The sequence below is a fragment of the Gopherus flavomarginatus genome, chromosome 8 (assembly GCF_025201925.1).
Source record: "Gopherus flavomarginatus isolate rGopFla2 chromosome 8, rGopFla2.mat.asm, whole genome shotgun sequence".
NCBI lineage: Eukaryota > Metazoa > Chordata > Testudines > Testudinidae > Gopherus > Gopherus flavomarginatus.
In genome coordinates, this window is record NC_066624.1 from 3,141,652 (window position 1) to 3,159,109 (window position 17,458).

General features: G+C 39.9%; 1 protein-coding gene across 6 annotated transcripts in view; it reads right to left on the minus strand.

Annotated features, from left to right (window-relative positions):
- The window catches only part of KLHL13 (kelch like family member 13), a 130,874-nt gene that overhangs the window by 92,423 nt on the left and 20,993 nt on the right, over nucleotides 1-17,458 (minus strand). The window lies entirely within an intron of this gene.

Consider the following 17,458-nt stretch of genomic DNA (forward strand, 5'->3'; position numbering starts at 1 on the left):
TCATTAAGAATATACTGCCTCATCTTAATAAAAAAAAAATTGAAACCACATTGTGCCTCATTTGCAATTTGTACAAAGTCAAATTATAGGAAATTGTTTTTAAATAGCCATTTAAGAATTCACTCCTAAAAGAATCTTTGAGATGCAGAAAGGGCATTAGTTAAAATAGTGAAAAAACAGGGAAAAAAAGAAAAAGAGCCTTGTAACTCCTTTATTACTGTCACGGAACTTCAAAAGTGTTTTCAGTTTAACCTGTGAGGCAGCAGTAACTTTGATTTCAGGGTTTTGGTAATCAGGTTCACAGTTATTTTTGTACCATTAAAATATTTACCTAACTTTCTCAATTATTAGAGCTTCCTTGATCTGTGCGATACAAAAAAAAGTATGGAATTTTATGTATAAAAAGTGTATGTTGAGTATTTAAAATTTTACTGATCTCAAGAACACAATACTTACTTTTCTAGAAACACATTAATATTTAACTGGGCGAGTTTATCAGATCAAATGCTAACTTTATTTTTATTTAGAACACAATTAGTGCCTTTCTCATGCACATTATGTACAGTATCACGGGTGGGATACAGATAATAGTTTCAATGCAAGAATACAAATGAAGACCCGACCCCTTTTAGATTTTAAATACCTTTTTTAGAATACAAATTGGTAACTATCAATAAAGGACAAAAATTTTTATCCAAACCAAGAAATATCACTCTTCAGCTAGTATCTTGCACTGCATATTTAAAAACAAAAAAAACTAACTAAATTTTGGAAATGCAAGTTTATAATGGAAGAGCTAAATTTAATCTTACCCCATGACCTTACAGATTCTTATGCATGTGAGTAACTATGTGAGGAGTATCACTGAACTCACCAGGATACTAACATGTGTTTGCTGAATCAATTAGTAGCATGTAAAGTTAACAAATAAATGAGACAACTGTATAATTATTTGCTTTTTGCAAGATAAGCAAATAAACTGTAGAAGACTAAATTTCTCAAAGTTTGGATAATTTTCAAAAGATTTAATATCAAAGGGAATACTGATTTTTAATTTGGTTGTTAGCAGAGGTCTATTTCCAAACAAAGTCTCAGAGTATGGATTTTAGCCAAATAAAACATTCAGTTTCTGCACCTTTTAAAAAAATACCCTAGGTTGCAATAAAAAGCATGACTCAATCAGCATCTACCACCACCTCATACTAACTTGAAATACTGTACGCACAACTGTACGGCAGAAGACCAGAAATTAGAAAAAAAATTGCCAGTAAAACTGGCAGGTAATTAAAAGTTGACTGGATTTTTTAGACCAATTCACATGATCCAGGATATTGTATAGTTTAAGGGTAGAGGAAATAAAATTTTTAGTATTCAAACCTACAAGCTATGAGGAAACAGCAGAAAGAAGGCCTTTCTTCACTCTCCTCCCAAATGTATCTAGCTCTCTAGCAACAGCTAGCAGAATTTACATTTAATCATGCATCTGATGCCATTAGGTAAATAATTTAGCTGGCTAAAAAGCCTCACAGAACTGATGGAGATACCTAGTTTTGCCACTCTTCCTGCAATCAACTTCTTAAGTAAGCCCTTATACCAGGGGTAGGCAACCTATGGCACGCATGCCAAAGGCGGCACACGAGCTGATTTTCAATGGCACTCACACTGCCTGGGTCCCGGCCACCGGTCTGGTGGGCTCTGCATTTTAATATAATTTTAAATGAAGCGTCTTAAACATTTTAAAAACCTTATTTACTTTACATACAATAGTTTAGTTATATATTACAGACTTATAGAAAGAGACCTTCTAAGAACGTTAAAATGTATTACTGAAACCTTAAATTAGAGTGAATAAATGAAGACTCGGCACAGCACTTCTGAAAGGTTGCCAACCCCTGCCTTATACAATTTACCACAGAGGAATAATGGTACCGATTACAGCAGGAGACTAGAAGTCAACTCACTTGGTCTGCAACTGCCTCTATCATTGAGTTACTGTGTGACCTTCAGCAACTTACTCTCAGTTTTTGTGTTAAATGTTTATAGGCCAAATGTGTTTTAAACTTGAGTGCCCAACATCAGGCAATTATGCAAAACACCAAAAATGGTCAGAGGTTGTCAGCACCTAAAGTCACCTCCCTGCAACTTCAGTGGCAATTTTGGACACTCAGAACCTCTGACAATTAGGTAACTAAATAAATGGTTGACTTTTACCAACTCTCAAATTGTAAATTTTAATCCAGATGCTTATATACTTCACAGAGAAGCTGATATTTCAATGTATGCTTGTGAAACATCTTGCATTCTGTTGAAAATGTTGTAAGTGAGACATTAAACATGGTTTATACTCTCTAGATTGAATAAATGATGCCTCAAAATGTAAGAGACCTAATAAATATACTTAACAAATAGGGCAAAAATCTGTGTCTTTAAACCAGTAATCAATGTTTACCAATGTGCAAGGCTAACTGTGGTGAGATTCTCTACTGGCAAGAGGCAAAAAAACTCCATTTTTGGAAAGGTTTAGATACCAGTTAGCTCAACTTATTAAAGTGAAATAACATGTGGTAACACTGAAATGCTGCAGACGTGAGAGAATCTCAGGTGGCAGGGGAGGGAGGGCTTAGTTCTTATTCTGATTTCTTGATGTGACAATTCTGTGATTACTACTCCCGGAGCATTAATTTCTCCCCCTCCTCTGACTCTTAGGGTAGGTCTGCACCTCATGTGATGCGACTGTAGCTTGTGTACACATATCCCAGTTAGCTGTAATCCAGGGCTTCAGCACAACCTAGCTGTCTACAGAAATGTCTACACTGCAGGCTTTACAGCAGCACGCAGAGTACATACAAAGCATGTCCCTCTAGCACTGGTACAAATAGCAGTGTAGCTGGTGAGGCACTGTTTAGGCAAGTAAAGACATGCCTGAACTCTGTGGTTATGTACCCTACACACCTCTCCACAAGCACAAGCAATGCCTCCCCTGTCCACACAGCTATTTTTAGCAGTGTAGTGTCCTGCTGCCAGAGTCCTTCCCCATCACAGGGAAAGGCTCGCTAGAGCAGCTACTCACTGCTGGAGCCTTTCACGCGTGTGTAATTATACCCTGTGGTGTGGACACAGCTTACTTTTCACTGTAACACATAGCTACATATACCCTATACACTGTCAATCACATCCACTGTAGACATACCTTATGTAACTATCCAAGGTTCCAGGCGAGTTTATATATCCCGAGTTGAAGCCCATGTTGTGGTACCCAGCGAGCTAGATACAGCTAATTTGGATAGGTCTACACACCAGGACTGCTATGCCGGCATACCCTTAGGGCTGTAAGGAAAATTTCAACTAGCACTCAAGAGATTGTTGACTTCCATTTAAATGGAAGTAGCAATATACCTAAGTCCTTCTGTCACCAAAAAGTATTCAAAATGAACCGTGAATATTTCCTCCATCATCCTTACATGTTAGCAGTTAGTCTCAAAGATCAGCATCTTGGCTACCATGAGATAAATCAAGAGGCAACTTATGTCAACCTTGTATCTAATTCTCAACTCTAAGATACTGAGTTTTGGCAAATGTCAAATTCTTCATGTGTCACTGAAAAAGAATTGTTGGGATCAGAAATAACTTTTAGTCACATCCTCTCTTGAGCGATGACAAAGGGGGAGAGGGGACAGCAGTGACCAGGAAGGAGCGAGCAGGGGCAGGGCCTTGGGGGTTGGAGAGGCAAAGGAGGGGTGGAGTGTGGGCAGGGGGGATGGAAGAGGTGGCTGGGAGGTTCTGGTTTTCAGAAATTAGAAAGCTGGCAATCCTAACAACATCTTCAAACGCCATCTTTCTTTGGCTTCTACACAGCTAAATTTTATCTATTTCAGTTGACTACTGAAAACTCCTTTCTGGTCTGGAAAATACCATATTGCCACTCTGCCCTTAAATTCATTTAAACACTGGGGCAAACATCTTAGACTCATAGACTCAGACTCTAGGACTGGAAGGGACCTCGAGAGGTCATCGAGTCCAGTACCCTGCCCTCATGGCAGGACCAAATACTGTCTAGACCATCCCTAATAGACATTTATCTAACCTACTCTTAAATATCTCCAGAGATGGAGATTCCACAACTTCCCTAGGCAATCTATTCCAGTGTTTAACTACCCTGACAGTTAGGAACTTTTTCCTAATGTCCAACCTAAATCTCCCTTGCTGCAGTTTAAGCCCATTGCTTCTTGTTCTATCACTGGAGGCTAAGGTGAACAAGTTTTCTCCCTCCTCCTGATGACACCCTTTTAGATACCTGAAAACTGCTATCATGTCCCCTCTCAGTCTTCTCTTTTCCAAACTAAACAAACTCAATTCCTTCAGCCTTCCTTCATAGGTCATGTTCTCAAGATCTTTAATCATTCCTGTTGCTCTTCTCTGGACCCTCTCCAATTTCTCCACATCTTTCTTGAAATGCGGTGCCCAGAACTGGACACAATACTCCAGTTGAGGCCTAACCAGCGCAGAGTAAAGCGGAAGAATGACTTCTCGTGTCTTGTTTACAACACACCTGTTAATGCATCCCAGAATCATGTTTGCTTTTTTTGCAACAGTATCACACTGTTGACTCATATTAAGCTTGTGGTCTACTATGACCCCTAGATCTCTTTCTGCCATACTCCTTCCTAGACAGTCTCTTCCCATTCTGTATGTGTGAAACTGATTGTTCCTTCCTAAGTGGAGCACTTTGCATTTATCTTTATTGAACTTCATCCTGTTTACCTCAGACCATTTCTCCAATTTGTCCAGATCATTTTGAATTTTGACTCTGTCCTCCAAAGCAGTTGCAATCCCTCCCAGTTTGGTATCGTCCGCAAACTTAATAAGCGTACTTTCTATGCCAACATCTAAATCGTTGATGAAGATATTGAACAGAACCGGTCCCAAACCAGACCCCTGCGGAACCCCACTTGTTATACTTTTCCAGCAGGATTGGGAGCCATTAACAACTACTCTCTGAGTACGGTTATCCAGCCAGTTATGCACCCACCTTATAGTAGCCCCATCTAAATTGTACTTTCCTAGTTTATCTATAAGAATATCATGCGAGACTGTATCAAATGCCTTACTAAAGTCTAGGTATATCACATCCACCGCTTCTCCCTTATCCACAAGGCTCGTTATCCTATCAAAGAACGCTATCAGATTAGTTTGACACGATTTGTTCTTTACAAATCCATGCTGGCTATTCCCTATCACCTTACCACCTTCCAAGTGTTTGCAGATGATTTCTTTGATTACCTGCTCCATTATCTTCCCTGGCACAGAAGTTAAACTAACTGGTCTGTAGTTTCCTGGGTTGTTTTTATTTCCCTTTTTATAGATGGGCACTATATTTGCCCCCTTCCAGTCTTCTGGAATCTCCCCCGTCTCCCATGATTTCCCAAAGATAATAGCTAGAGGCTCAGATACCTCTTCTATTAACTCCTTGAGTATTCTAGGATGCATTTCATCAGGCCTTGGTGACTTGCAGGCATCTAACTTTTCTAAGTGATTTTTTACTTGCTCTTTCCTTATTTTTTCTTCTAAACCTACCCTCTTCCTGGATTGTCATCTCATGCATGATAACCCTCATTCTGCATACCCCTCCATGGGCACCTTCTCTTCCGCCACATGAAGAATGAACTATTTGTATTCTGTATTTAGGCCCTTAGGGCTTAGCTCTCCCCCATTTCTTACATGGTACGGAGTCATCTATGCCCTCTTCTGCCACACCAGGGATGTCAGCCTTTATTTTCCATTAGTCAAACTGCCCAACAAGCATTGCTATGCTTTTGCCCATATAACCCCTTATATATGGGAGGAGCTCCCTTTAAAAATCCATAAATGCACTATATTATTCTTCTTCATATCTCACCTTAACTCATCTAGGCTATGGTGCCTGCTTACAAGACACTTAACAACAGACTGGCAGCTGGTGTACTGTTATCGCTGCTTATTAGGGTTATAACGGCCTCCTCCCCCATCTCCACTTGTTCTCTCATACTTCCTTTGTAAACTCCTTGAGACAGAAACAGTGTTTTCATTTTGTTTGCACAGTGCCCATGAGAGTAGGTTCATGAAATCTAACACTACTGTAATACCTGAACAATGGGGCTCTCTGCAAGTTGAAGAATATTGAACTGCATTGGTGTACACTTTTCATATTTAAGGGCTAGATTTTTAAAAAAATGAAAGCTTAGATTCTGCAGAGCTTGAAGATTCAAGATTCCTACTTGCTCAGAGCTAGTAGATTTTTCAAGCTGCTACCGCCTGCCTTTAAAAAAGTAGATGAACTCAAAGTCTTTCTTCTTTAATTACAATAGTCATTTAATTAGTAACAGTGATTTAAAAATTAGAAATTGAGTAAAGCCAAAGTACTTTTACAAAAAAGGTTGTTTTTAACCTATCATTCTTATATCAGAACCAGGAGAGCCACGTTAACATACCACAGGCAAGCATCACAAACGCGAGTAAGTGGTAACTATTAATGCAACACTTTTTATTTCCAAAACCCTGTACAAATAATTGAAAACATGACAAGAGATGTAAGTTGATGGCTGAGCCCTCGGACAGCATGATAGTAGTATATAAAGATTTAGACCTCTCTCTCTTACAGAGGATATTATGTTCTGAAGTCAAATGTAAATCCTACTTTGTATTACATATGTACTGTGCCAGGTCACTTATCAATGACTACTATGGAGACACGAGAAACAAACATTTTCAGAACAATTTTACCAGCAGCTATAATCTCTGGGGTTTTTCCACTACCACTTTCTCCTTCAGTAAGAGGAGTGTGTGAAATTAAAATATATGATTTTTAGAAACCATTTTCTCAGGATTTCACTACAAGATTCAAAACACTGAAGAGTGCTTCCATCTGTGCTGTGATAAGCCAAAGTCTATAATTTAAGGAAGTGTCTGGTGTTCACATCAACAGACTTCACAGTCCACACTAACGTGCATTCAGGTTCAGCATTTAACATATGTACAGTCAATTAAGCATTATATGTTGAGGAAATCCGAACAGATATTCTATTGCTAACAAGTGATATTTCAGGAAATAATCACTTAAAATTTTGTTTTACTCTACTGGAATAGTCCATTGAACTGAACTATGTTATACAAAACCTTTTTTTTTTCCCTAGATGGTACATATAATTTTAAATAAAGTTATCATAAACTATTACCCTAAAAGCTAGCTTTCACAGCGAGACATTTTTGTTAAAGCAAATTTAAGCATCTGATTCATTAAGTAGTTCAAAGTTAAATTATTAATACCAAGGACAAGAGTTGGCACTGAAAACAAGAGATAGCAATGTGAACAACAGACCTTTGTAACTCTTCTGCATGCCCCTCCTCTCATTGTATACGTTGAAATCATCCAGTACAGTATCATGAACATTCCATAATCCAAAAATCTTTATTTCATGGTAGATGCAGCAGTCTTATATTTGACAAAATAAGACATCTTACATATAACAAAATATGCCTCAAAAGCTGTTTAATAAATAAAAAACAATATACACTTTTTGCTGCCATGGAATACTAAAAGCTTGAAATTGCTCTTGACAAATCCAGCTGCTATGCAGTATTTGCATTTGGTCTAACAACACGCTCCTGGGTTGCCGAGCTAAAAATTGGATTATTTCATTGTCTAAATACGTAGGCGTCTGTACCCTAAAGGATCTTGGCTTTCAAGTCAATCCATGTCTGAGAATCAGACTGCATAACTTGAACTCTCCAACAGCCACAGTCTGGCAACAAGAAACATCAGACAAACCAAATAATTCTGCTCCTCTGGACAAATTTTAAAGGAAGATTTATGCAAAATAGAAGTTCAAAATAAAAACTGCCTGCTTATTCACACAGTAACTAAGTACAGAGCTGTAGACAGACTCCATACAAAAAGTACAACGGAACTTTTGTTTCAGACTGTGCTATTTCACTCAAATAAATCAGTAAGCTTCAGGCATATAACCAGGGTCAGTGAGAAATACTCTGATCCTGATTTTATCTATTTTTTAAAATACCTCCGCTTGCAAAAAGAACAAGGAGTACTTGTGGAACCTTAGAGACTAAGGGTACGTCTACACTACGGCATTATTCCGATTTTACATAAACCGGTTTTGTAAAACAGATTGTATAAAGTCGAGTGCACGCGGCCACACTAAGCACACTAATTCGGTGGTGTGCGTCCATGGTCCGAGCCTAGCGTCGATTTCCGGAGCGTTGCACTGTGGGTAGCTATTCTGTAGCTATCCCATAGTTCCCGCAGTCTCCCCCGCCCCTTGGAATTCTGGGTTGAAATCCCAGTGCCTGATGGGGCAAAAATCATTGTCGCGGGTGGTTCTGGGTAAATGTCATCACTCACTCCTTCCTCTGGGAAAACAACGGCAGACAATCATTTCGCGCCCTTTTTCCCTGGATTGCCCTGGCAGACGCCATAGCACGGCAACCATGGAGCAGGTTCAGCTTTTTTTTTTTTTTTTTTTTTTTATTGTCACCGTATGTGTACTGGATGCTGCAAACAGAGGCATTACTGCAGCGCTACACAGCAGCATTCGTTTGCTTTTGCATGATAGCAGAGACGGTTATCAGTCGTTCTGTACCGTCTGCTGTGCCATTGTAAATTGGCAGTAAGATGATGGTTATCTGTCGTTCTGTAGTGTCTCCTGCTATCATGGGTGCCCATGGCTGAGGTCGGCCGGGGGCGCAAAGGCAAAACTGGGAATGACTCCCCGAATCAATCCCTCCTTTATGGTATCTAAAAATAGAGTCAGTCCTGCCTAGAATATGGGCAAGTGTACTAGAGAACGAGTGTATCAGAGAGCACAGCTGCTCCGTGTCAGATCCCGCAGAAATGATGAGCTACATGCCATTCATGGGAGGTGCCCCTGCAACAACCCCACCTGTTGCTTCCCTCCTCCCCAACCTTCCTGGGCTACCGTGGCAGTGTCTCCCCCCCCCATTTGTGTCATGAAGTTATAAAGAATGCAGGAATAAGAAACAGTGACTTGTTAGTGAGATAAAATGAGGGGGAGGCAGCCTCCAGCTGCTATGACAGTCCAGGCAGAACATTAAGCAGTGCAGGGGAGAGGAGCCCAGCATCCCGCTGCTATGATAGTCCAGGCAGTACAGAATCTTTTCTTTACACAGGAAAGGGAGGGGGCTGATGGAGCTCATCCCCCAGTTGCTATGATGAGGACAGTTACCAGCCGTTCTGTACCATCTACTGGGAATGACCAGGAATCATTCCTATTTTTACCCAGGTGCCCCCAGCCAGCCTCACCTGAGGCCAGCCAGGAGCACTCATGGGCTGATGACAAGGACAGCTAACGGTCCTATTGCACCATCTGCCACCAGGGAGGGGAGAGGAGTGGATACTGCTCTTCATTGCCACAGCATTGCGTCTACCAGCAGCATTCAGTAGACATAAGGTGACATTGAAAGAAGTCAAGAAACGATTTCCTTCTCTTTTCTTTCATGGGGGGGGGGGGAGAGAGTATATTGTCGAGCTATACCCTGAACCACGCCGGACAATATGTTTGAACCTAAAGGCATTGGGAGCTCAGCCAAGAATGTAAATATTTTTCAGAGACTGCTTTGGACTGTGGGATAGCTGGAGTCCTCAGTACCCCCTCCCTCCCTCCATGAGCATCCATTTAATTCTTTGGCTTTCCGTTACGCTTGTCATGCAGCACTGTACAGCGTTAAATCGGTTTAGCCCTGCTAAAATTGGTTTAAACGCATAGTGTAGACCAGGCCTAACAAATGTATTTGGGCATAAGCTTTCACGGGCTAAAATCTACTTCAGCGGATGCATGCAGTGGAAAATACAGTCGGAAGATATATATACACAGAGAACATGAAAAAAATGGGTGTTGCCATACCAACTCTAACGAGACTAATCAATTAAGGTGGGATATTATCAGCAGGAGGAAAAAAAACTTTTGTAGTGATAATCAGGATGGCCCATTTCAAATAGTTGACAAGAACGTGTGAATAACAGTAGGGGGAAAATAGCATGGGGAAATAGGATTTACTTTGTGTAACGACTCATCCACTCCCAGTCTTTATTCAAGCCTAAACTGATAATGTCCAGTTTGCAAATTAATTCTAGTTCTGCAGTTTCTCATTGGAGTCTGTTTAAGTTTTTTGCTGAAGAATTGCGACTTTTAGGTCTGTAAATGAGTGACCAGGGAGGTTGAAGTGTTCTCTGACTGGTTTCTGAATGTTATAATTCTTGACGTCTGATTTGTGTCCATTTATTCTTTTGCATAGAGACTGTCCGGTTTGGCCAATGTACATGGCAGAGGGGCACTGCTGGCACATGATGGCATATCTCACATTGGTAGATGTGCAGGTGAAGGAGCCTCTGATGGTGTGGCTGATGTGATTAGGTCCTATGATGGTGTCCCTTGAATAGATATGTAGACAGAGTTGGCAATGGGCTTTGTTGCAAGGATAGGTTCCTTGGTTAGTGTTTTTGCTATGTGGTATGTAGTTGCTAGTGAGTATTTGTTTCAGGTTGGGGGGCTGTCTGTAAGCAAGGACTGGCCTGTCCCCTAAGATCTGTGAGAGTGAGGGCTCATCCTTCAGGATAGGTTGTAGATCCTTGATGATGCACTGGAGAGGTTTCAGCTGGGGGCTGAAGGTGATGGCTAGTGGCGTTCTGTTACTTTCTTTGATGGGCCTGTCCTGGAGTAGGTGACTTCTGGGTATTCTTCTGATGGGTACAGTAGTTTTAAGAATGCTTGATAGTGATCCTGTAGGTGTTTGTCTCTGTCTGAGGGATTGGAGCAAATGCAGTTGTATCTTAGAGCTTGGCTGTAGACAACGGATCGTGTAACGTGATGTAATGGATGAAAGCTGGAGGCATGTAGGTAAGTATAGGCATGTATGTAAGTATAGTGATCAGTAGGTTTCCGGTATAGGGTAGTGTTTAGGTGACCATCGTTTATTGGCTCTGTAGTGTCCAGGGGTGGCTCTCATTATGTACAAAATGAAATTTAAACTCAATTTTACTACATAGATTGCTTTCTGAATATACTAGTGTTTTCAACTGGCAATGCACAAAACTAGCAATCACGAAACATCGCCATTTAAACTGACAGATTTTCTTGACAGTATTTTTGGGCCCATTATTCTACTAACCTTCCAAACCAAGGCAAACAAAAAACACAGAAAGATTCACTTTATGCAGATGCAAGGGATGGGCGGAAGGAAGAAGGGTTTTATTAAGTAATGCTTTGCCTTATAAACAGTATTGCCAAAAGGCCCAAATCAAAAGTAGGGACTGCCGCAGTAGGCCCTCTAGAAACATGCTGGAAGACATATATGGGCATCGCTTCTAAGGGTTTAGAGTCAAATTTATAATTTACCCATAACCCTGTATTAATCCCCAACAAACTTACCCTTTCCTAGCCTCTTTGCCCCCCAATTTTTCTGTCATCCTTGTTTGGGCCACAAAATTTTGAGTTGTCATAAAATCATACAAATGTGGAGCTGGAAGAGACCTTAGAGGTTATCTAGGCTTCCATCTTCTGCTGGAGCAAGATTAAGTATACCTAAACTAGTGGTTTCCAAAGTGAGGTACCCAGAGCCCCAGGGGTCCACCATGAACATAAAAATGGACATACTGGGCCAGATCAATGGTCCGTCTAGCCCGGTATCCTGCCTTCCAACAGTGGACAGTGCAAGATGTTTCAGAGGGAACAAACAGAACAGGACAATTATCCATCCCTTGTCATCCAGCCCCAGCTTCTGGAAGTCAGGGGCTAGGTACACCCAGAGAACAAGGTTGCATCCCTGACCATCTTGGCTAATATCCATTGATTGACCTATCCTTGATGAACTTATCTAGTTCTTTTTTGAATCCCATTATATTTTTGGCCTTGAAAACATTCCCTGGCAATGGGTTCCACAGGGTGGCTGGGCATTGTGTGAAGAAGCACTTCCTCGTGTGTATTTAATACCTGCTGCCTATTAATTTCTTTGAGACCCCTGGTTGCTGTGTCATGTGAAGAGATAAATAACACTTCCCTATTCGTGGTTTTATAAGACCTCTATCACATCCCGCTCTAGTCATCTATTTTCTAAGATGAACACTCCCAGCCCTTTTAATCTCTCCTCATACAGAAGCTGTTTCATACCCTTAATCAATTTTGTTGCCCTCCTCTGTACCTTTTCCATTTCTTACATGTTTTGGAGGGGATGGGCTGACCAGAACCGCACACAGTATTCACAGTGTGGCTGCACTCTATACAGTGGCATTATGATTCCAAACACTAACGATTCCGAACACTATAAGCTTTTTTGACTACCGCTCCACACTGAGTAGATGTTTTCACAGGGTTATGGAGAACTGCAGTAGGGCACACCAGAATGGTAATCTGTAACTTCTACCATTTGCAGGACAAGATTTTGTGCTACATTTTTCATTTAGTTCCTCTGTGAGTCTTATTTTAACTATTTTTTTAAATAGTAAAGTAACCTAACTAATAGAAGAAAAACATTAAATTTATGAATATTAAATGAAAGGGGTTTGAGAAATTTAATAAGGTGCCAACGGGGTCCTCAGCAGAAAAAGTTTCACAACCATTGATCTAAACCATCTCTGAAAGGTGTTTTTCTATAGGATTTTACCTCTCCTTTTCATCCTTGGCTATTTTCAAAATTTGTAATCTGGCACCTACCCTTCTATAATAATAGGGGAAAACAGTACTGAAATATCTACTGCTGTAAGCTACTGCATATGTTTCCTGGCAGGGACAAACACTGGACTCCTATTTCTTGGACCATGCAGTAATAAAAAGGCAGAGATCCTTCACTATATGATGAACTTTTCAATTGGGTGTAGGGGTATAAGACCATGAGAACAGCCATTCTGAGTCAGACCAATGGTCCATCTAGCCCCATAGCCTGTTTTGTGACAGTGGCCAGAGCCAGATGCTTCGGAGCAAATGAACAGAATAGGTCAATCACCAAGTGATGCATCCAGTCCCAGCTTTTGGCAATTGGAGGTTTTGGGACTCCAAAAACAGTGTTACTTCCCTGACCATCTTGGCTAATGGCCATTGATCGACCTACTCTCCATGAACTTGTAACAGTTAAAAAAAAGAATTAGAGATGTTTGGCCTTCACAGCATCCCCTGGCAACAAGTTCAACAGGCTGACTGTGCGTTGTGTGACGTAGTACTTCCTTTAGTTTGTTTTAAATCTGCTGCCTATTAATTTCATTGAGTGACCCCTGGTTCTTGTGTTATGTAAAGGGATACATAACACTTCCCCATTCACTTTCTCCCCATCATTCATGATTTTATAGATCTCTGTCATAGCCATCTTAATCATTTCTCTTCTAAGCTGAACAGTCCCAGTCTTTTTAAACACTCCTCTCATGAAAGCTGTTCCATACCCTGAGTAATTGTTGCCCTTCTCTGTACTTTTTCCCATTTCCAATATATCTTTTTTGAGATGGGGTGACCAGAAATGCACCCACTTTCAAGGTGGAAGCATACAATGGATTTATAGAGGGGCATGACAGTTTGTCTTATTACCAGTCCCTTTCCTAATGGTTCTTAACTATTCTTAGCTTTATTGACTGCCCCTGCCCACTGAGTGGGTGGTTTTAGAAAACTATCCACAATGACTCCAAGAGCTCTTTCTTGAGTGGTAACAGCTAATTAAGACCCTATCATTTTATATGTATAGTTGGGATGATGTTTTCCAATGTCATTACTTTGCATTTATCCATACTGAATTTCATCTGCCATTTTGGTACCCAGTCACCCAGTTTTGAGAGATCCTTTTGTAGTGCTTCACAGTCAGCTTTGGACTAACTCTCTTGAGTGATTCTATATATCTGCAAACTTTGCCACTTCACTGTTTACCCCTTTTTCCAGATCATTTAAGAATACTTTGAACAGCACTAGTCCCAATACACATCCTTGGGGGCCTCACTATACCTCTCTCCATTCTGAAAACAGACCATTTATTCCTACCCTTGGTTTCCTGTCTTTTAACCAGTTATTGATCCATGAAAGGACCTGCCCCCTCATCCTGTGACTGCTAAAGAGCTTTTGGGGATAAAAGCCTGTCAAAGGCTTTCTGAAAGTCCAAGTACACTAATATCCACTGGATCACCTTGGCTCACGTTTGTTGACCCCCTCAAAGAATTCTGACATTGGTGAAGCATGCTTTACCTTTACAAAAGCCTTGTCGACTCTTCCTCAACATATCACTTAACTCTGTGTCTGATAATTCTGGGTTTTTTTAACTATAGTTTGAACTAATTTACCTAGTATTGAAGTTAGACTAATGGTCATGTAATTGCCAGGATCGTCTCTGCAGCTGTGCTTTTTTTCTTTTCTTTTTTTTTTAACTCTGCATTACAGGGGCTATCCGCCACTTATCTAGTGCAGAGGCTGATTTAAAGGATAGGTTTCATACAACAGTTAGTAGTTCTGCAATTTCACATGAATTCCTTCAGAACTCTTGAGTAAATACCATCTGGTCTTGGGGACTTATTACTGTATAACTTATCAATCTGTTACAAAGACTCCTCTACTGACATCTCAATCTCAGAGAGTTCCTCAAATTTGTCACCTAAAAGGAATGGCTCAGGAATCTCCCTCCCACCCTCTGCAATGAAGGCAGATACAAAAAAAAAATACATTTAGCTTCTCCGTAACAGCCCTGTCTTCTCTGAGTGCTCCTTTAGCACTTTGATCTTCCAGTGGCCCCACTGATTCTTTGACAGACTTTCTGCTTCTGCTGTACTTGAAATTTGCTGTTAGTTTTTGTGTCTTCTGCTAGTTGCTCTTCAATTCTTTTTGGCCTTCCTAATTATACCTGACTTGCCAGAGGGTTTATGCTCCTTTCTATTTTCCTCACAAAGATTTGTCTTCCAATTTTTAAAAGGATGCCTTTTTGACTCTAATAGCTTCTTTTGCTCAGTTTAGCCATGGTGGCATATTTTTGGTCGGGGGGAGAGAATACATATTGTTTGAGCCTCTAAAGATGTTTTTAAAAAAAAAGTTTCCATGCAGGTTGCAGGGATTTCACTCCTGCGACTGTTCATTTTAATTTTTGTTGAACTAGCTTCCCCATTGTATAGTTCCCCTTTTTAATGTAAATGCTACTTTGGGGGTCAGCATTTCCCCCCCTAAATTAAGAAGGGCCTCTCACCTTGTGGGTTCCAGGACTAGCTTTTCTAAGAAGCGGTCATTAATGGTGCCTAGAAAATTTACTTCTGCATCCCATCTTGATACGACATATACCCGGTCAAAATGGAGATAACTGAAATACCCTGTTATTGGTTGTCTGGTTTTGTATCCTCTCTATTCTCCTTGAGCCTTTCACAATCACTACTGCCATCTTGGTCAGATGGTCAGTGGTACAGTCCTACTCCTATACTCTGATTATTCAAGCATGGAATTTCCATCCAGAGAGTCTCTAGGGTACTGCTTTATTCAGTTAAGATTTTTTACTGTATTTGACTCTATGCTCTGTCACATGTAGTGGCACTTCCCAATCATTGTAACCTACGTCACTCCTATATATTTTGTACCTTGGTATTATCATGTCCCACTGATTATCATAATTCCACCACATTTCTGTGGTGCCTATTAAATCAATATTCTCATTTAATACCAGGTACTCACGTTTACTCATCTTAGTATGTAAGCTTTTTATATGTGTATGCAAGTACTTACATGTGTCAATATTTAGTTGTCTGTCTTCATTTAATGTAATCTCCCTGAGAGCATGTGTGTGTATTTATAAATTTAAGTATGGTCCTCATGACTTACTAATGAAGTCTTTGATCAGCAATATTATACATTTTTGATTTGCAAAGTAGAGCAAGTTTATTTGGCAAGATGTATGAAAATCTTAAACTCAATATTTTCTGCAGATTTTTTGTTGGCTCTGCTGCTAATACATTTGAAACAAAATTTTTTTTTAAAAGTTTAATGGGAAATACGCTACAGAATAGGAGGTACTTACATACACACACACACACACCTTAAATGCTCTGCAGAGTGTCTCTGCTTTTCACCCACTACAGGCTTAGACCAGTCAAAGAGCTATAGCAAGTCAACAGCTATATGCTTATGAATGTAGTTTCATCTAATGAAATAATGACAGGTCTATTAGGCAAAGACCACACTAAAATGGATCCCACTGAAGGGCGAGATTCACTGAATAGTCCCTTTTAGAAAAAATACACAGCAGCAAAACCACAGAAATAGTAAAAGGTGAAAAGAAAAGAAAAAAATCGTCTCTGCTAATTCAAGCGAACAGATTTGGGTTATCTTATTCCGCAGTGTCAGACAAACCAATATTCATGAGCCAAGTGCTGTAAGAGAATACATCTTTAGGTAGTTACTAATATTAGGAACAACCAGAAGAGCCGATTATTCCAGTCATCAAATTCAACAGCTTATGTTATGCATGGCATAATTGGAGAAATATTAGAGAGACAAGGAGTATAAGGTAATCTCTTATTGGACCAACGTCTGTTGTGAGAAACAAGCTTTTAAGTTTTACTGTTCAACTTGTCAAACTCCCTTAATCTACGGATTGTTAGTCACAGCTGAAGTAAAGTTTCAAGTAGTATTGCACAAATGAGTCTCCTAATTAGACATGGGCAGATATTAGGAAGAATGAAGAACCCTAATTCAGATGTCAAGCTCAATGAGTGAACCAGAGCCATAAGAACAGAATGCAGTTTCATGCATTTTAAAGTCAGATGTCTTCTTTGCACAATGTGAGGTTCAACACCATCTATCTAGTTCACTCATGATCTAGCACTAAAAAAGGCTGTAAATTTAAGAACTGAACAAGACTGCTGAATGAGGACACATTTATTACCACCACCAGATTTCTATGTTTTAAACTATATATTTTTTAAATTGATTCCAAATTGCAGCAAGTACACATTGCAGTGTGAACATATTCATTTACAAACCCATTTTTATTTCTTCAGACATTCACTAAGTCTTTGAAGCTTGCTTGCTAAATATTTTGAGATCTTCAGCTTTCTGCAATTTAGATATTACCAAAAACTTATTTTGAGAAAATAAAAATAGTGGTAATACTCACACTTGGATAATATTCACTTTCATAGATCAAGTACTTTATAAAACTGCATAAGCAGCACCACTATTTTACGAAGATACTACAGCAGAGGTAAAACTCAAGGTTACCGGGTAAATCAGTAGCAGAATAGGGAAAAACAATTCAGATATGCTGGCTCCCACCTCCCAAGTCTAATTAGCCTGACCCACAGTTGCCCCACATTTATTTTATCCTCATGCATCTTGATCCATAACAATTTGCAAGAAATGCCACAAGATATTACCGATTATTGTACCTGATCATGCTGTCAAACAGAACAGTCTTACTGTATGCAAATCCAGACAGACTCTTCATG